General features: G+C 42.6%; 1 protein-coding gene across 1 annotated transcript in view; it reads right to left on the minus strand.

Annotated features, from left to right (window-relative positions):
* Window positions 1-4190, minus strand: part of LOC134572697 (zinc finger protein 3 homolog) — a 23060-nt gene extending 18870 nt beyond the window's left edge. The window contains exon 1 of the mRNA XM_063431811.1: window positions 4101-4190. The gene's annotated coding sequence lies outside the window, so the exon portion shown is untranslated. The remainder of the gene's footprint in view (window positions 1-4100) is intronic.
* Window positions 4191-22077: the final 17887 nt, after the last annotated feature.

The raw sequence follows: 22077 nt of genomic DNA on the forward strand, positions 1-22077 counted from the left end.
TGGCATGGCTGCAGTAGGTATTATTATTATTATTATTATGGCATGGCTGCAGTAGGTATTATTATTATTATGGCATGGCTGCAGTAGGTATTATTATTATTATGGCATGGCTGCAGCAGGTATTATTATTATTATGGCATGGCTGCAGTAGGTATTATTATTATTATGGCATGGCTGCAGTAGGTATTATTATTATTATTATGGCATGGCTGCAGTAGGTATTATTATTATTATGGCATGGCTGCAGTAGGTATTATTATTATGGCATGGCTGCAGTAGGTATTATTATTATTATGGCATGGCTGCAGCAGGTAGTATTATTATTATTATGGCATGGCTGCAGTAGGTATTATTATTATTATTATTATGGCATGGCTGCAGTAGGTATTATTATTATTATGGCATGGCTGCAGTAGGTATTATTATTATTATTATGGCATGGCTGCAGCAGGTAGTATTATTATTATTATGGCATGGCTGCAGTAGGTATTATTATTATTATTATGGCATGGCTGCAGTAGGTATTATTATTATTATTATGACATGGCTGCAGTAGGTATTATTATTATTATGGCATGGCTGCAGCAGGTAGTATTATTATTATTATGGCATGGCTGCAGTAGGTATTATTATTATTATTATTATTATTATGGCATGGCTGCAGTAGGTATTATTATTATTATGGCATGGCTGCAGTAGGTATTATTATTATTATGGCATGGCTGCAGTAGGTATTATTATTATTATGGCATGGCTGCAGCAGGTAGTATTATTATTATTATGGCATGGCTGCAGTAGGTATTATTATTATTATTATTATGGCATGGCTGCAGTAGGTATTATTATTATTATTATTATTATGACATGGCTGCAGTAGGTATTATTATTATTATTATTATTATGGCATGGCTGCAGTAGGTATTATTATTATTATGGCATGGCTGCAGTAGGTATTATTATTATTATTATGGCATGGCTGCAGTAGGTATTATTATTATTATGACATGGCTGCAGTAGGTATTATTATTATTATTATTATTATTATTATTATGACATGGCTGCAGTAGGTATTATTATTATTATTATTATTACATGGCTGCAGTAGGCATTATTATTATTATTATTATTATGACATGGCTGCAGTAGGTATTATTATTATTATTATGGCATGGCTGCAGTAGGTATTATTATTATTATGGCATGGCTGCAGCAGGTATTATTATTATTATGGCATGGCTGCAGCAGGTATTATTATTATTATGGCATGGCTGCAGTAGGTATTATTATTATTATGGCATGGCTGCAGTAGGTATTATTATTATTATTATGGCATGGCTGCAGCAGGTATTATTATTATTATGGCATGGCTGCAGTAGGTATTATTATTATTATTATGGCATGGCTGCAGTAGGTATTATTATGGCATGGCTGCAGCAGGTAGTATTATTATTATTATGGCATGGCTGCAGTAGGTATTATTATTATTATGGCATGGCTGCAGTAGGTATTATTATTATTATTATGGCATGGCTGCAGTAGGTATTATTATTATTATGGCATGGCTGCAGTAGGTATTATTATTATTATGGCATGGCTGCAGTAGGTATTATTATTATTATGGCATGGCTGCAGTAGGTATTATTATTATTATGGCATGGCTGCAGTAGGTATTATTATTATTATGGCATGGCTGCAGCAGGTATTATTATTATTATGGCATGGCTGCAGCAGGTATTATTATTATTATGGCATGGCTGCAGTAGGTATTATTATTATTATGGCATGGCTGCAGTAGGTATTATTATTATTATGGCATGGCTGCAGTAGGTATTATTATTATTATGGCATGGCTGCAGTAGGTATTATTATTATTATGGCATGGCTGCAGTAGGTATTATTATTATGGCATGGCTGCAGTAGGTATTATTATTATGGCATGGCTGCAGTAGGTATTATTATTATTATGGCATGGCTGCAGTAGGTATTATTATTATTATTATGGCATGGCTGCAGTAGGTATTATTATTATTATGGCATGGCTGCAGTAGGTATTATTATTATTATGGCATGGCTGCAGCAGGTATTATTATTATTATGGCATGGCTGCAGTAGGTATTATTATTATTATGGCATGGCTGCAGTAGGTATTATTATTATTATTATGGCATGGCTGCAGTAGGTATTATTATTATTATGGCATGGCTGCAGTAGGTATTATTATTATTATGGCATGGCTGCAGTAGGTATTATTATTATTATGGCATGGCTGCAGCAGGTAGTATTATTATTATTATGGCATGGCTGCAGTAGGTATTATTATTATTATTATTATGGCATGGCTGCAGTAGGTATTATTATTATTATGGCATGGCTGCAGTAGGTATTATTATTATTATGGCATGGCTGCAGCAGGTAGTATTATTATTATTATGGCATGGCTGCAGTAGGTATTATTATTATTATTATTATGGCATGGCTGCAGTAGGTATTATTATTATTATTATGGCATGGCTGCAGTAGGTATTATTATTATTATGGCATGGCTGCAGTAGGTATTATTATTATTATGGCATGGCTGCAGTAGGTATTATTATTATTATGGCATGGCTGCAGCAGGTAGTATTATTATTATTATGGCATGGCTGCAGTAGGTATTATTATTATTATTATTATTATTATGGCATGGCTGCAGTAGGTATTATTATTATTATGGCATGGCTGCAGTAGGTATTATTATTATTATGGCATGGCTGCAGCAGGTAGTATTATTATTATTATGGCATGGCTGCAGTAGGTATTATTATTATTATTATTATGGCATGGCTGCAGTAGGTATTATTATTATTATTATTATGACATGGCTGCAGTAGGTATTATTATTATTATGGCATGGCTGCAGCAGGTAGTATTATTATTATTATGGCATGGCTGCAGTAGGTATTATTATTATTATTATTATGGCATGGCTGCAGTAGGTATTATTATTATTATGGCATGGCTGCAGTAGGTATTATTATTATTATGGCATGGCTGCAGCAGGTAGTATTATTATTATTATGGCATGGCTGCAGTAGGTATTATTATTATTATTATTATTATGGCATGGCTGCAGTAGGTATTATTATTATTATGGCATGGCTGCAGTAGGTATTATTATAATTATTATTATTATTATGGCATGGCTGCAGTAGGTATTATTATTATGGCATGGCTGCAGCAGGTAGTATTATTATTATTATGGCATGGCTGCAGTAGGTATTATTATTATTATTATGGCATGGCTGCAGTAGGTATTATTATTATTATGGCATGGCTGCAGTAGGTATTATTATTATTATGGCATGGCTGCAGCAGGTAGTATTATTATTATTATGGCATGGCTGCAGTAGGTATTATTATTATTATTATTATGGCATGGCTGCAGTAGGTATTATTATTATTATTATTATGGCATGGCTGCAGTAGGTATTATTATTATTATTATGGCATGGCTGCAGTAGGTATTATTATTATTATTATTATGGCATGGCTGCAGTAGGTATTATTATTATTATGGCATGGCTGCAGTAGGTATTATTATAATTATTATTATTATTATGGCATGGCTGCAGTAGGTATTATTATTATTATGGCATGGCTGCAGTAGGTATTATTATTATTATGGCATGGCTGCAGTAGGTATTATTATTATTATTATTATGGCATGGCTGCAGTAGGTATTATTATTATTATGGCATGGCTGCAGTAGGTATTATTATTATTATGGCATGGCTGCAGCAGGTATTATTATTATGGCATGGCTGCAGTAGGTATTATTATTATTATGGCATGGCTGCAGTAGGTATTATTATTATTATTATTATGGCATGGCTGCAGTAGGTATTATTATTATTATTATGACATGGCTGCAGTAGGTATTATTATTATTATTATGGCATGGCTGCAGTAGGTATTATTATTATTATTATGGCATGGCTGCAGTAGGTATTATTATTATTATTATTATGACATGGCTGCAGTAGGTAGTAGTATTATTATTATGGCATGGCGGCAGTAGGTATTATTATTATTATGGCATGGCTGCAGTAGGTATTACTCACTCTGGGCTCTCTCCTGGTGGCTACCATTAGCCCCTGCTCGGGTCACTTCCTGCACCGGCCTCTCCAGGAGCTGCGTGTCCAGCCAATGAGTGACAGCCTTTCCAGTGACGTCAAGACGCAGAGCCCTCCGCGTGTGTTTACCCATTTATCAGCCTTCGCCGTCCTGCTGTCTACAATAGCGGCGCCATTTTGGTGAAGAAAACTGCTTAGACTTTCATAGACCGTGGTCTCCATTAAAATGGCCGCCTCCTCCTACTTCCAGAACCGGCAAAGGAGACATTTCTGGATTGGCGGGGATTGATGGCGTCAGAGGGCATTTATCACGTGATTTGTTACTTGTGGTTACTGCTGTATAAATAGGGGCATTGTATTACCCCGGTTACCCTGGTTACCTGAGGTTACATGCCTGTCCAGGGTACAATGCTTTGTGTTGGGTAAAGCCCAGGATTAGGAGGTAGCTGTAGGGGAGTATGGGGGGAGTTGCTCCCTGGGCTACCAGTATAGAGGGGACTGTGGGCTGGTGATCCACAGCACAATGCTACACTGTATTATGTAACTGTTAGATTTTATTGTTTATTTTCTAGCATTTGCATTACTTTGAAACTTTTATAATCATTTTCCAATAAAATAGAAAATTAACAAAGGGAGTGGAGTTGATTTCTATTTACATTGGGCTATTTATTTGCAGTTGCCCCAATCTCATGGTATGTGGGTGCAAGAGCCGATTATCCCCAGTGTCATGGTATGGGGGCGAAAGAGCCGATTATCCCCAGTGTCATGGTATGGGGGCGAAAGAGCCGATTATCCCCAGTGTCATGGTATGGGGGCAAAAGAGCCGATTATCCCCAGTGTCATGGTATGGGGGCGCAAGAGCCAATTATCCTAAGTCTCATGGTGTGGGGGCGTAAGACCTGATTATCCCCAGTCTCATGGTGTGGGGGCGTAAGACCTGATTATCCCCAGTCTCATGGTGTGGGGGATCAAGAGCCGATTATCCCCAGTCTCATGGTATGGGAGAGTAAAGCCGATTATTCCCAGTCTCATGGTAAGGGAGAGTAAGAGCCGATTATTCCCAGTCTCATGGTATGGGGAGAGTAAGAGCCGATTATCCCCAGTCTCATGGTATGGGAGAGTAAGATCCGATTATTCCCAGTCTCATGGTATGGGGAGAGTAAGAGCCGATTATTCCCAGTCTCATGGTATGGGAAAGTAAGAGCCGATTATCCCCAGTCTCATGGTATGGGAGAGTAAAGCCGATTATTCCCAGTCTCATGGTATGGGAGAATAAAAGCCGATTATTCCCAGTCTCATGGTATGGGAGAGTAAGAGCCGATTATCCCCAGTCTCATGGTATGGGGAGAGTAAGAGCCGATTATTCCCAGTCTCATGGTATGGGAGAATAAAAGCCGATTATTCCCAGTCTCATGGTATGGGGAGAGTAAGAGCCGATTATCCCCAGTCTCATGGTATGGGGAGAGTAAGAGCCGATTATTCCCAGTCTCATGGTATGGGAGAATAAAAGCCGATTATTCCCAGTCTCATGGTGTTGTAGAATTATTAGGTACTACCCGACACCATGACTTGTTGCACTTACATTCCAGAAAACACAGGCCCTAATGGTAAGGTCACTTTGGCCATAGAAAAATTAAATAAACTCTCAGAAGAGTTGAAAAGGAACTCTGGGGTGACAGATCCCTGGGAAAAATGGTTTGGTTGGATGACTGGTTGGCAAAAAGCTTTAGTTCATATTGGTGTGGCTCTACTAATTTTTCTTTTTATTCTTGCTCTTCTCGTTTGTTGTGTCCTCCCATGCCTCAGAAAATTCCTACAGAAGACTGTAGACCAAACGACACCAACCTTTACTCATCTGGAAATTGGTGATCAAGATCTCACATCGCCCTGCATTCCGCTACAAACTCTTCCCTATGACGACGAAGTGCAGAAATTCTAGGGAGGGACAGCTAAGGGACAGCTTCCGTCTGTATGGGTTAGCCTACCGTGTGGAGAAGTGGTGGACAAGCCACCGTGGGATACCCATGGGAGTGAAGTGTTCGAGAGCCGTACTGACGGATGAGCTGCAGCCTACTAGGGTCAGATTAGGGATAGACTTGCACTTTGCACTAACACCAAATTAGCGGACATGGGGGTTTTATGTGTCTTTGGGCTAACAAATCTTCTGATATTAACAAATAAAGTTTATCCTTTTTAGTAATTAACACTCTATAGGGGGGACTGTTGTAGAATTATTAGGCCCCTTATAAACTATAACCATTACTGGGCCCCTTTAATACTATATTCTCATATTCAGTTCTCAGGCCTCATAGTTTAAACCTTACAAGATTGCTTTGTTCGTAGAAACAGCATGTCAGCAGGAAATGCTAGAATCTTGATTAAATGAAACACTGTAGCAGATAGTCTTAATAGAATGTATAATTGCTAAAAAGGCCTTGAGGATACTAACCTTGAACGACTAACGTACCAGCTACTCATTATGGATAGCTGCCAAGCCCCCCTCCCATCGAGTAAGCTCCCTCGTGTTTAGCAAAATGGAGCCGAAACCTGTAGGAGCTCGTCATGACGTCAGCTATGACATAAAGATGTAACACCCAACAAGGAGGGCATTTGACTAACCACTTTGCACTTGAGCCAATTGACAGTTTTCTTGCTTCTATCTTGATTTCTTACAATGATGTAATTTTGCCTTTAAAAGGGTGTCAGGGTACCTGTGGTCTCTACCTCCAAAAGAGGTAGAGACTTAGCTGTTCCACCATTCAGACGGTCTGATGACTCCCTTCCCCGCGGTCTATCCGGTCATGCAAGGCCGGCCGCGAGGGAGTGACTGCCTTTTACACCATCTAGGAAGTCATCATCAGGACACTCCCCCGGATCGACCTGTCAGTCAATTGCTGCAGGACCAATCAGGACGTCTCGGAGGTGTGGTTACTGCTCTGAACAGGGTATTTAACAGAGCTTCCTTCATTAGCTCATTGCCCTGTCGTGGTTCTAGCTTGTTCTAGTCACTCAGTGCTTGTGTATTCTATTATCCCTTTTGGTTTTGACCCGGCTTGTTTACCTTACTCTGCTTATCTCTGTTACCCTTGATTCGGCTTGTCTCTCGCTTACCTGTCTTCTGTTACCCTCGACCTCGGCTTGTCTTTGACCATTCTATACGGTACTACTTACGTTAGTCCGGCCATTCTAAGGTCCGGTATACGTATCTGGCTACTGTTTGTACTCTGCGTGTTGGATCCCTGTCCCGATCCTGACATTACGACAGGGCCAATGGATCCTGCAAGTACAAACAGTCAGCTGGCTTCTCCTGATCCTAGGTTTGAAGCCATGGATCACAGAATGGATCAGATGGCGCTTGCGCTACAGGCTCTATTATCTCATGCCAATAACCCACCAGAGGAGATACGTAATACCCCTGTTTCTCCTGTCAGTTTAGGTCTAGAGGTAGCCACAGTGGGTGCTTCTTCTCGCATTACCCCCCCAGTACGCTATGGTGGGGCTCCTGAGAAGTGTCGTGGTTTTTTAAACCAAATTAGTATCCACTTTGAATTGCAACCCCGCTCTTATCCTACAGATAGGGCAAAGGTAGGATTTATTATCACCCTACTTATTGAGAAAGCTCTGAGATGGGCCAACCCACTATGGGAGAACGATAACCCATTAGTGTATAACTATAACGCATTTGTAGCTGCTTTTAGAAGAACATTTGATCCTCCAGGTAGAAAGGTTAATGCAGCCAGATTACTGTTGCGCCTGAGACAGGAGAACCGAACACTGGTGGATTATGCACTAGAGTTCAGGTCTCTGGCGTCAGAAGTCAAGTGGAATGAGCAGGCGTATATGGATGTATTTTTGAATGGCCTATCTGAAGTAATCCTTGATGAGGTTGCTACCAGAGAACTCCCTGAGAATTTAGAAGATTTAATTTCGTTCATCTCTCGTATAGATGAACGTTTAAGAGAGAGACAGAACACTCGAGAGAGGAACCGGAGACCTTCTTTTAGGTTAGCCCCCGCTTTTCCAAGTCCTGTATCTTTGCTTCCTGAACCTATGCAGATAGGTTATACCCGCCTCTCTGAGGAGGAAAGACAGTACAGGAGAAGAGAGGGTTTGTGTATGTATTGTGGAGCCAAGGGTAATTTACTCTCGAACTGTCCTAACCGTCCGGGAAACGCTCGCACCTAAGTCTCTCTAGAGGACAAGCCTTGGGTGTTTCTATTTTGTCCTCTACTCCTAATTATAAAGATCACAGGCTTCTGCTACCAGTTTCCTTGACTTGGGAGAAGGAAGTAGTAAGGGCTATGGCATTGATAGATTCCGGTGCTGCTGAGAATTTTATCGACCAAGCCTTTGCTATTAAGAACAATTTCCCATCCCAGCTAAGGGAGACACCCTTGGCCGTTGAGGCCATAGATGGTAGACCACTACTAGACCCTGTTATCTTTCGTGAAACCATACCCATTAGTTTAAATGTTGGTATCCTACACGTGGAGAATTTATCTCTTTTGCTCATTTCATCCCCTTCCGTTCCCATAGTTCTGGGGTACCCATGGTTGAAGAAACATAACCCTATTATCGATTGGGAGTTAGGGGAGATACTCTCGTGGGGCCAGGGTTGCCAGGATAGGTGTTTATGCAAGGTTTCTCCATTAGCTAATGTTAACATACCTGAGACTCCTATTCAGTCCACAGAAAGACAGATACCAGACCTTTACCTAGACTTAAAGGCAGTATTTGACAAGAAGAATGCCGATTCTTTGCCGCCACACAGGCCATTTGATTGTAAAATTAAGCTCCTACCTGGGACTATGCCTCCGAGGGGCCATGTATATCCTTTGTCTGTTCAGGAAAACTTGGTTCTAGAGGAGTATATTCGGGAGAACTTAGAAAAGGGATTCATTAGGAGGTCTTCTTCCCCGGCCGGGGCTGGGTTCTTTTTCGTTAAGAAAAAGGATGGCACGCTGAGACCTTGTATCGATTACCGAGGCTTGAATAAAATAACTGTCAGAAATGCCTATCCTATTCCACTTATTACCGAGTTATTTGATCGTCTTAAGGGCTCCAAAATCTTCACCAAGTTAGATCTCAGAGGGGCATATAATTTGGTGAGAGTCCAGCAGGGACACGAGTGGATGACGGCGTTCAATACTCGGTACGGTCACTATGAATACACAGTTATGCCGTTTGGACTTTGCAATGCTCCTGCAGTATTTCAGGATCTGATTAATGAGGTACTTAGGGAGTTTCAACATGATTGTGTCATTGTCTACCTAGACGACATACTGATACACTCTAGGGAGATTGAAACTCACCATAGACAGGTCAGAGCGGTATTACAGAAACTTCTGCAACATGGTCTATACTGTAAATTGGAAAAATGCAGCTTTGATCAGTCTCAGATAGATTTTCTTGGTTACGTGATTTCTGGGGAAGGTTTTAAGATGGACCCTGACAAACTCCAGTCTATTTTAGATTGGCCATTACCTAAGGGACTTAAGGCTATTCAGAGGTTTATTGGTTTCTCCAATTATTATAGGCGCTTCATTAAGGGTTACTCGTCTATTATTGCGCCCATTACCAATATGACCAAACAGGGGGCAGAAACTAAGACGTGGTCTCCTGAAGCTCTCGCTGCTTTCAAGAGGCTCAAAGAACTTTTCGCTTCTGCTCCAATATTAGTCCATCCTGATACGACTTTGCCGTTTCTACTCGAGGTCGATGCCTCTGAGACAGGAGTAGGTGCGGTTCTGTCACAAAGATTAGCGGTAGATAAACCATTACACCCGTGTGGTTTTTTTTCCAGGAAACTTTCTGGGGCTGAGAGCAGATATGACATCGGAGACAGGGAACTGTTAGCAGTCATTAAAGCCTTAAAGGAGTGGAGACATTTGTTGGAGGGGACCCTACACCCTATTACGATTTTGACAGACCACAAAAACTTGTCATATATTGGGGAGGCTAAGCGCTTATCCTCTAGACAAGCTCGTTGGTCCTTATTCCTGACTCACTTCAATTATGTACTGACTTACAGACCTGGTTCTAAAAACTCTAAAGCCGATGCATTATCTCGCCAATATGAACCTTCTACTGTACCTGAACCAGTTCTTTCTTCTATAGTTCCGAAGTGCAATATCATTGCTAATACGAATCTCAGGATTCATTCTCCATTACTGGCCGAGATCATTAAGTTGCAACATCTCGCACCTAAACAGACCCCTGCGGGTCGTCATTTCGTTCCTCCTGCTTTTCAACTGGAACTTTTACAGTGTTTACATAATAGCAAGATGGCGGGACATCCTGGTATTCGCAAAACTTACGGCTTGATCTCTAAGGACTTCTGGTGGTCTACTTTACGGAGGGATGTTGAGGAGTTCATCGCTGCATGTGAAGTTTGTACTAAAACCAAACAACCCCATACGCTTCCATGTGGACTCCTGCAACCCTTAGAGGTTCCAGAGAAACCATGGTCCTGTTTGGCCATGGACTTTATTGTCGATCTACCTATCTCTAAAAGACAGACTGTTATCCTCACCGTGGTTGACAGGTTTACTAGGATGGCACACTTCATTCCCCTGCCTAAACTTCCGTCTTCTCCCGAATTGGCAGAGATATTCGCCAAGGAGATTTTTCGCCTACATGGGATACCCTCTCAAATTGTATCGGACAGAGGCTCCCAATTTGTTTCCCGCTTTTGGAGGTCCTTCTGCTCTCAACTTGGTATTAAATTAAACTTTTCTTCTGCCTATCATCCTCAGTCTAACGGAGCTGCTGAACGTACCAACCAGAAAATTGAACAATATTTACGATGCTTTGTTTCTGAACACCAGGATGATTGGGTCGGTTTGATTCCTTGGGCGGAGTTTGCACACAACAATCTCGTTTGCGATTCTACTCATTCAAGCCCCTTCTTCATGAATTATGGTTTTCATCCGTCTATTCTTCCTTCGGATTCTCCTTCCCAGGGGGTGCCGTCGGTTGATGTTCATGTTGCCAATTTGAGGAAGTTGTGGGATCAAACTCGACAAATCCTTGTGCACAACTCTATGTTGGTCAAGAAACACGCTGATAAACGTAGAAGGGCGGCTCCGGTCTTTGTTCCAGGTGATAGGGTATGGCTGAGCACGAGGAACATCCGTTTAAAAGTGCCCTCCATGAAGTTCGCTCCTCGGTATATTGGACCCTACAGGGTGCTGACCCGTATCAATCCGGTTGCGTATCGTTTAGCTCTTCCTAATACCTTACGCATTCCGAACTCGTTTCACGTTTCATTGCTGAAACCACTCATATGTAACAGATTTTCCTCCACAATAGCCCCTCCTCGCTCCGTTCAGGTGGAGGGTCAGGAGGAGTATGAGGTCAACTCTATTATTGATTCTCGAATCTCCCGGGGGAGAGTACAATATCTGGTTGATTGGAAGGGATATGGTCCTGAGGAGAGGAGTTGGGTACCTCAGGAGGATGTTCATGCTCCCCGTCTCCGCAGGGCGTATCACTCTCGCTTCCCATCTCGTCCCGGTTCATTCCGCCCGGTGGGCGTATCTGAGAGGGGGGGTACTGTCAGGGTACCTGTGGTCTCTACCTCCAAAAGAGGTAGAGACTTAGCTGTTCCACCATTCAGACGGTCTGATGACTCCCTTCCCCGCGGTCTATCCGGTCATGCAAGGCCGGCCGCGAGGGAGTGACTGCCTTTTACACCATCTAGGCAGGAAGTCATCATCAGGACACTCCCCCGGATCGACCTGTCAGTCAATTGCTGCAGGACCAATCAGGACGTCTCGGAGGTGTGGTTACTGCTCTGAACAGGGTATTTAACAGAGCTTCCTTCATTAGCTCATTGCCCTGTCGTGGTTCTAGCTTGTTCTAGTCACTCAGTGCTTGTGTATTCTATTATCCCTTTTGGTTTTGACCCGGCTTGTTTACCTTACTCTGCTTATCTCTGTTACCCTTGATTCGGCTTGTCTCTCGCTTACCTGTCTTCTGTTACCCTCGACCTCGGCTTGTCTTTGACCATTCTATACGGTACTACTTACGTTAGTCCGGCCATTCTAAGGTCCGGTATACGTATCTGGCTACTGTTTGTACTCTGCGTGTTGGATCCCTGTCCCGATCCTGACAAAGGGCCTGCAAGCCCGCTTTTTAACAGATGCCAATAAATTTCCTCGAAGTTCTTTTAACCTGAACTCCGTGTGTCAGTGTGAATTTACTTCTGCGTATATGCAATTTAAACATCTCTAATTTGGTCAGGAAAAGATAGTCATTCAAACTTATTGGTTTGCCTAAAAGATTCCCTTATCAATGGTATGGGAGAGTAAAAGCCGATTATTCCCAGTCTCATGGTATGGGGAGAGTAAGAGCCGATTATTCCCAGTCTCATGGTATGGGAGAGTAAGAGCCGATTATTCCCAGTCTCATGATATGGGAGAGTAAGAGCTGATTATCCCCAATCTCATGGTATGGGGAGAGTAAGAGACGATTATTCCCAGTCTCATGGTATGGGGAGAGTAAGAGCCGATTATTCCCAGTCTCATAGTATGGGAGAGTAAGAGCCGATTATTCCCAGTCTCATGATATGGGAGAGTAAGAGCTGATTATCCCCAGTCTCATGGTATGGGGAGAGTAAGAGCCGATTATCCCCAGTCTCATGGTATGGGAGAGTAAGAGCCGATTATCCCCAGTCTCATAGTATGGGGAGAGTAAGAGCTGATTATTCCCAGTCTCATGGTATGGGAGAGTAAGAGCCGATTATTCCCAGTCTCATGGTATGGGAAAGTAAGAGCCGATTATTCCCAGTCTCATGATATGGGAGAGTAAGAGCAGATTATTCCCAGTCTCATGGTAAGGGAGAGTAAGAGCCGATTATTCCCAGTCTCATGATATGGGAGAGTAAGAGCCGATTATCCCCCGTCTCATAGTATGGGGAGAGTAAAAGCGGATTATCCCCAGTCTCATGGTATGGGGAGAGTAAGAGCCGATTATTCCCAGTCTCATGGTATGGGAGAGTAAGAGCCGATTATCCCCAGTCTCATGGTATGGGAGAGTAAAAGCCGATTATTGCCAGTCTCATGGTATGGGGAGAGCAAGAGCCGATTATTCCCAGTCTCATGGTAAGGGAGAGTAAGAGCCGATTATTCCCAGTCTCATGGTATGGGAGAGTAAGAGACGATTATCCCCAGTCTCATAGTATGGGGAGAGTAAAAGCGGATTATCCCCAATCTCATGGTATGGGGAGAGTAAGAGACGATTATTCCCAGTCTCATGGTATGGGAGAGTAAGAGCCGATTATCCCCAGTCTCATGGTATGGGAGAGTAAGAGCCGATTATTCCCAGTCTCATGGTATGGGGAGAGTAAGAGCAGATTATTCCCAGTCTCATTGTATGGGAAAGTTAAGAGCCGATTATTCCCAGTCTCATGATATGGGAGAGTAAGAGCCGATTATTCCCAGTCTCATGGTATGGGAGAGTAAGAGCCGATTATTCCCAGTCTCATGGTATGGGGAGAGTAAGAGCCAATTATTCCCAGTCTCATGGTATGGGAGAGTAAAAGCCGATTATTCCCAGTCTCATGGTATGGGAGAGTAAGAGCCGATTATTCCCAGTCTCATGGTATGGGGAGAGTAAGAGCCGATTATTCCCAGTCTCATGGTATGGGGAGAGTAAGAGTGGATTATTCCCAGTCTCATGGTATGGGGAGACTAAGAGCCAATTATCCCCAGTCTCATGGTATGGGAGAGTAAGAGCCGATTATTCCCAGTCTCATGGTATGGGGAGACTAAGAGCCGATTATCCCCAGTCTCATAGTATGGGGAGAGTAAGAGCTGATTATTCCCAGTCTCATGGTATGGGAGAGTAAGAGCCGATTATTCCCAGTCTCATGGTATGGGGAGAGTAAGAGCCGATTATTCCCAGTCTCATGGTATGGGGAGAGTAAGAGCCGATTATCCCCAGTCTCAGGGTATGGGGAGAGTAAGAGCCGATTATTCCCAGTCTCATGGTATGGGGAGAGTAAGAGCCGAGTATTCCCCGTCTCATGGTATGGGGAGAGTAAGAGTGGATTATTCCCAGTCTCATGGTATGGGAGAGTAAGAGCCGATTATTCCCAGTCTCATGGTAAGGGAGAGTAAGAGCCGATTATTCCCAGTCTCATGGTATGGGAGAGTAAGAGCCGATTATTCCCAGTCTCATGGTATGGGGAGACTAAGAGCCGATTATCCCCAGTCTCATAGTATGGGGAGAGTAAGAGCTGATTATTCCCAGTCTCATGGTATGGGAGAGTAAGAGCCGATTATTCCCAGTCTCATGGTATGGGGAGAGTAAGAGCCGATTATTCCCAGTCTCATGGTATGGGGAGAGTAAGAGCCGATTATCCCTAGTCTCAGGGTATGGGGAGAGTAAGAGCCGATTATTCCCAGTCTCATGGTATGGGGAGAGTAAGAGCCGAGTATTCCCCGTCTCATGGTATGGGGAGAGTAAGAGTGGATTATTCCCAGTCTCATGGTATGGGAGAGTAAGAGCCGATTATTCCCAGTCTCATGGTAAGGGAGAGTAAGAGCCGATTATTCCCAGTCTCATGGTATGGGAGAGTAAGAGCCGATTATTCCCAGTCTCATGATATGGGAGAGTAAGAGCCGATTATCCCCAGTCTCATAGTATGGGGAGAGTAAAAGCGGATTATCCCCAGTCTCATGGTATGGGGAGAGTAAGAGCCGATTATTCCCAGTCTCATGGTATGGGAGAGTAAGAGCCGATTATCCCCAGTCTCATGGTATGGGAGAGTAAAAGCCGATTATTCCCAGTCTCATGGTATGGGGAGAGTAAGAGCCGATTATTCCCAGTCTCATGGTATGGGAAAGTAAGAGCCGATTATCCCCAGTCTCATGGTATGGGAGAGTAAAGCCGATTATTCCCAGTCTCATGGTATGGGAGAATAAAAGCCGATTATTCCCAGTCTCATGGTATGGGAGAGTAAGAGCCGATTATCCCCAGTCTCATGGTATGGGGAGAGTAAGAGCCGATTATTCCCAGTCTCATGGTATGGGAGAGTAAGAGCCGATTATCCCCAGTCTCATGGTATGGGAGAGTAAAAGCCGATTATTCCCAGTCTCATGGTATGGGGAGAGTAAGAGCCGATTATTCCCAGTCTCATGGTATGGGAAAGTAAGAGCCGATTATCCCCAGTCTCATGGTATGGGAGAGTAAGAGCCGATTATTCCCAGTCTCATGGTATGGGAGAATAAAAGCCGATTATTCCCAGTCTCATGGTATGGGGAGAGTAAGAGCCGATTATCCCCAGTCTCATGGTATGGGGAGAGTAAGAGCCGATTATTCCCAGTCTCATGGTATGGGAGAATAAAAGCCGATTATTCCCAGTCTCATGGTGTTGTAGAATTATTAGGTACTACCCGACACCATGACTTGTTGCACTTACATTCCAGAAAACACAGGCCCTAATGGTAAGGTCACTTTGGCCATAGAAAAATTAAATAAACTCTCAGAAGAGTTGAAAAGGAACTCTGGGGTGACAGATCCCTGGGAAAAATGGTTTGGTTGGATGACTGGTTGGCAAAAAGCTTTAGTTCATATTGGTGTGGCTCTACTAATTTTTCTTTTTATTCTTGCTCTTCTCGTTTGTTGTGTCCTCCCATGCCTCAGAAAATTCCTACAGAAGACTGTAGACCAAACGACACCAACCTTTACTCATCTGGAAATTGGTGATCAAGATCTCACATCGCCCTGCATTCCGCTACAAACTCTTCCCTATGACGACGAAGTGCAGAAATTCTAGGGAGGGACAGCTAAGGGACAGCTTCCGTCTGTATGGGTTAGCCTACCGTGTGGAGAAGTGGTGGACAAGCCACCGTGGGATACCCATGGGAGTGAAGTGTTCGAGAGCCGTACTGACGGATGAGCTGCAGCCTACTAGGGTCAGATTAGGGATAGACTTGCACTTTGCACTAACACCAAATTAGCGGACATGGGGGTTTTATGTGTCTTTGGGCTAACAAATCTTCTGATATTAACAAATAAAGTTTATCCTTTTTAGTAATTAACACTCTATAGGGGGGACTGTTGTAGAATTATTAGGCCCCTTATAAACTATAACCATTACTGGGCCCCTTTAATACTATATTCTCATATTCAGTTCTCAGGCCTCATAGTTTAAACCTTACAAGATTGCTTTGTTCGTAGAAACAGCATGTCAGCAGGAAATGCTAGAATCTTGATTAAATGAAACACTGTAGCAGATAGTCTTAATAGAATGTATAATTGCTAAAAAGGCCTTGAGGATACTAACCTTGAACGACTAACGTACCAGCTACTCATTATGGATAGCTGCCAAGCCCCCCTCCCATCGAGTAAGCTCCCTCGTGTTTAGCAAAATGGAGCCGAAACCTGTAGGAGCTCGTCATGACGTCAGCTATGACATAAAGATGTAACACCCAACAAGGAGGGCATTTGACTAACCACTTTGCACTTGAGCCAATTGACAGTTTTCTTGCTTCTATCTTGATTTCTTACAATGATGTAATTTTGCCTTTAAAAGGGCCTGCAAGCCCGCTTTTTAACAGATGCCAATAAATTTCCTCGAAGTTCTTTTAACCTGAACTCCGTGTGTCAGTGTGAATTTACTTCTGCGTATATGCAATTTAAACATCTCTAATTTGGTCAGGAAAAGATAGTCATTCAAACTTATTGGTTTGCCTAAAAGATTCCCTTATCAATGGTATGGGAGAGTAAAAGCCGATTATTCCCAGTCTCATGGTATGGGGAGAGTAAGAGCCGATTATTCCCAGTCTCATGGTATGGGAGAGTAAGAGCCGATTATTCCCAGTCTCATGATATGGGAGAGTAAGAGCTGATTATCCCCAATCTCATGGTATGGGGAGAGTAAGAGACGATTATTCCCAGTCTCATGGTATGGGGAGAGTAAGAGCCGATTATTCCCAGTCTCATAGTATGGGAGAGTAAGAGCCGATTATTCCCAGTCTCATGATATGGGAGAGTAAGAGCTGATTATCCCCAGTCTCATGGTATGGGGAGAGTAAGAGCCGATTATTCCCAGTCTCATGGTATGGGGAGAGTAAGAGCCGATTATTCCCCGTCTCATGGTATGGGGAGAGTAAGAGTGGATTATTCCCAGTCTCATGGTATGGGGAGACTAAGAGCCAATTATCCCCAGTCTCATGGTATGGGAGAGTAAGAGCCGATTATCCCCAGTCTCATAGTATGGGGAGAGTAAGAGCTGATTATTCCCAGTCTCATGGTATGGGAGAGTAAGAGCCGATTATTCCCAGTCTCATGGTATGGGAAAGTAAGAGCCGATTATTCCCAGTCTCATGATATGGGAGAGTAAGAGCAGATTATTCCCAGTCTCATGGTAAGGGAGAGTAAGAGCCGATTATTCCCAGTCTCATGATATGGGAGAGTAAGAGCCGATTATCCCCCGTCTCATAGTATTGGGAGAGTAAAAGCGGATTATCCCCAGTCTCATGGTATGGGGAGAGTAAGAGCCGATTATTCCCAGTCTCATGGTATGGGAGAGTAAGAGCCGATTATCCCCAGTCTCATGGTATGGGAGAGTAAAAGCCGATTATTGCCAGTCTCATGGTATGGGGAGAGCAAGAGCCGATTATTCCCAGTCTCATGGTAAGGGAGAGTAAGAGCCGATTATTCCCAGTCTCATGGTATGGGAGAGTAAGAGACGATTATCCCCAGTCTCATAGTATGGGGAGAGTAAAAGCGGATTATCCCCAATCTCATGGTATGGGGAGAGTAAGAGACGATTATTCCCAGTCTCATGGTATGGGAGAGTAAGAGCCGATTATCCCCAGTCTCATGGTATGGGAGAGTAAGAGCCGATTATTCCCAGTCTCATGGTATGGGGAGAGTAAGAGCAGATTATTCCCAGTCTCATTGTATGGGAAAGTTAAGAGCCGATTATTCCCAGTCTCATGATATGGGAGAGTAAGAGCCGATTATTCCCAGTCTCATGGTATGGGAGAGTAAGAGCCGATTATTCCCAGTCTCATGGTATGGGGAGAGTAAGAGCCAATTATTCCCAGTCTCATGGTATGGGAGAGTAAAAGCCGATTATTCCCAGTCTCATGGTATGGGAGAGTAAGAGCCGATTATTCCCAGTCTCATGGTATGGGGAGAGTAAGAGCCGATTATTCCCAGTCTCATGGTATGGGGAGAGTAAGAGTGGATTATTCCCAGTCTCATGGTATGGGGAGACTAAGAGCCAATTATCCCCAGTCTCATGGTATGGGAGAGTAAGAGCCGATTATTCCCAGTCTCATGGTATGGGGAGACTAAGAGCCGATTATCCCCAGTCTCATAGTATGGGGAGAGTAAGAGCTGATTATTCCCAGTCTCATGGTATGGGAGAGTAAGAGCCGATTATTCCCAGTCTCATGGTATGGGGAGAGTAAGAGCCGATTATTCCCAGTCTCATGGTATGGGGAGAGTAAGAGCCGATTATCCCCAGTCTCAGGGTATGGGGAGAGTAAGAGCCGATTATTCCCAGTCTCATGGTATGGGGAGAGTAAGAGCCGAGTATTCCCCGTCTCATGGTATGGGGAGAGTAAGAGTGGATTTTTCCCAGTCTCATGGTATGGGAGAGTAAGAGCCGATTATTCCCAGTCTCATAGTATGGGGAGAGTAAAAGCGGATTATCCCCAGTCTCATGGTATGGGAGAGTAAAAGCCGATTATTCCCAGTCTCATGGTATGGGAGAGTAAAAGCCGATTATTCCCAGTCTCATGGTAAGGGAGAGTAAGAGCCGATTATTCCCAGTCTCATAGTATGGGGAGAGTAAAAGCGGATTATCCCCAGTCTCATGGTATGGGAGAGTAAGAGCCGATTATCCCCAGTCTCATGGTATGGGAGAGTAAGAGCCGATTATCCCCAGTCTCATGGTATGGGGAGAGCAAGAGCCGATTATTCCCAGTCTCATGGTAAGGGAGAGTAAGAGCCGATTATTCCCAGTCTCATGGTAAGGGAGAGTAAGAGCCGATTATTCCCAGTCTCATGGTATGTGGTCGTGGTGCCATGGCCTCCAAAGCTTCCTTTGTTGGTTGTCGCTTGGAAGATATATTGAAAGCAGCTGATTGGTCCACGGAAACTACTTTCCGTAACTTCTATTTCAAACCAATCCAGCATTTCACAGAAGCCGTGATATCACAGCTTTAAAATAGCATAATAGGAGCCTCCGGGTCTTTAATAAAATTCAAGGATTTTACAATTATCATGACGGAAAGTCATGATTTTATTAAAGACACGGAGGCGAGTATTATCCCACCCACCCGCCCTTGGACGGCTTGGATGTGGGTTAAGGTAAGTTACAGACAACCCATGGTAAGTTCAGTTTGACGCTACGGATGCCACCACATACCTACATTGCTCTAGGGCATTATTCAATGATGGACTTTATTTGTCACTGCTATCTTCAGGCTACTAGTTTCCTCATACTAAGTTTATGAATTATTATCAATGTTTAATCAGACGATCAGCCCTCTATATATGCTGACAACCCTCGATTTCTGGACATTACCATATTTTCTTGTTTCTTTTAGCGTGACTTGGTTGAAAGAAATCCCTGAGGCACAGGCATTGGTCCAGTTCGTTTGTTTATCATTTCTTGTTCGGAGTTGAATTATTCTTCGGGATTCGCAAGAAAGAGGAAATGGTCATCGATGCTCCGCCTACTATAGAAGAAGGATGTCACTGATTGGAGGGTCATTTTACTAGGCGGACATTATCATTGTGATGTTTATACCTGTTCAAATGTTGACTTTTTCTTTCAAATAATGTTTCTTTGCTGCTGAGGGAATTAAGGAAAGAGTGCAGCATAATACTCGCCTCCGTGTCTTTAATAAAATCATGACTTTCCGTCATGATAATTGTAAAATCCTTGAATTAAAAGTTAAATCCTTTGGTTAGAGCAGTAGTAACCTCACTCACTGCCTTACAAAACAAGAAACCCAGGTTTGTTCAACCTCAAATACTCATAGATTGTAAGCTTGTCTGGACAGGGCGTTCTTCAACCTAAAACATCCCACTTCTATAACAGTAAAGCAATGCGGGAAAAAACAATGCTAATAATAAAGCACTCTCCGGCAATACAGACATTGAAGAGGCACATTAATAAACATTTTCAGGGTTAGCTAAAATGTGAAATGTTGAATTCAGACTGAATTTTAAAAAAGTAGGCCAAAATAGTTGAGCTGGAAAGATTCTTCAAGTCTGTTGTGTTTTCTATTTCTGGGTATTTTGGTGTAAAATATGTACTACTCACACTTTGGTGAATAACCCTGTATCCAAACTGCAGTGAGTGATCTGATTGTGGTTCTGGATTTTAGCCGATGTCTCAATGCAGTGGATCTCCGCTGCCAGGGGAAAGGATGTCCACACATGACTGATCATCGCACAGCACCACATGCGGCTGGCTATGTGTCATACATACACAAAATATTATTTTTAATATTCTGCCCCACAATTATCCCTGCACTAATCAGAAAACATGTGCCTTTCACAAATTCCTCTTAGACAGATCTCTGTTCATTTGAATTTCATTTTGAAAAAGCAGGACGGTATCGGTTATGTAATACCAGCTTTAGGGAACAATTTACTAAACTGTTATTAAATGGGATTATATGGATTTAAAATAAACAAGTAAAACTTGCAAAATAAATTTAAACTAATTCCCGGTAGTCACTAGCACAGTCACAGTTTTGGTGCCACCATTATATCCTCTTAAATCTGCTGCTGGGACTTCACGGTTTACGGCAGACACATCTCCCTTTGTTGATTTTACAGCTGCTATAGATTGTCCAATTGTTAGATTTCACACTTCATATTGAGGCTAATGGGATTTGACACATAATGTCTGTTAGTTCTAACTTCGTTCATAAAGCAGTAACCAAAATAATGACTCGTGTAAACTCCTGCGTGTCCTGTCAAAAACTGCTCTACACAACATCTCCACTGAATTTGGCACATGCTGATTTTTTAAAAAAAGGCATAAACCATGAGAAAAGGTTCTGAACAGAATGATGGAAAATGTTGAACATCCCTCTCTCCTTTAGTACTCTTGTGGTTCCCCGTTACAGTGCCATACATTCCTTTCACTAGCAGATAAACCTGTTACCGTTCTATAGCAAAAACCTAATAATGGGAAACATATGTGTTATACTCATACCTATAAAATAATCTGCCTTTTCTAAAGAATAAAATGTTAATGTTTATTTTATTCTTTAACGGAGATACCTAAAAAAAACAAAAAAAAAACTTCCAATAAGAAGTTAAAATGAAAGAAGCAGTCATATATTTGAGCACAATAAAAATGAATTACTCTTTTTAAAAGGTATTTTTTGTAGATAGATGGCTTGGTTAAAATCATGGGCTTCTCTTACTCGTAGCAGTATACTTATTTTCCTCGCCTCATGGCATAGGTCATTGAAATCAGAATGTGGAGGCCCATGTCTCTTCAAAGGGATGGTTATTATTATCGTCATGATGTCAGTGATTTGAAGTGGATATAAATTTTTTGAATCTGTATGTGGCACGTTTCACTGAGACTCTCTTCACATACAGAGTGTGAAACCCTTTGCTGTTGAAACCCATAAACCCATCTTTGGCAGCATCATTAGCCAGGACAGTCTTCCAGATTGCGAATATGAAAACGGCATAAAACATCCGTTATTAAACACACAGAGCATGCTGGTGACAGATGACAAATTAAGGCACGGAGAAGTGGGGGAGTGACAGCACCAGAAGAGGACCTGCAGGCAGAACCTCCCTTGGGATTTGAGTTAATGCTTTATTTTATGGGTGGGACAAGAGCTACTTCTTTCAAAAACAGCGTTTTAATAAAGCGGGAACCGGTGTCAAATCATCACTCTAAGACACCTGTATACAGAAGTATCCGGCACTTAGACTTGAGATCGTTTCTTCTGAGCCAAAATAT

The sequence above is a fragment of the Pelobates fuscus genome, chromosome 1, assembly GCF_036172605.1.
Source record: "Pelobates fuscus isolate aPelFus1 chromosome 1, aPelFus1.pri, whole genome shotgun sequence".
Taxonomy (NCBI): domain Eukaryota; kingdom Metazoa; phylum Chordata; class Amphibia; order Anura; family Pelobatidae; genus Pelobates; species Pelobates fuscus.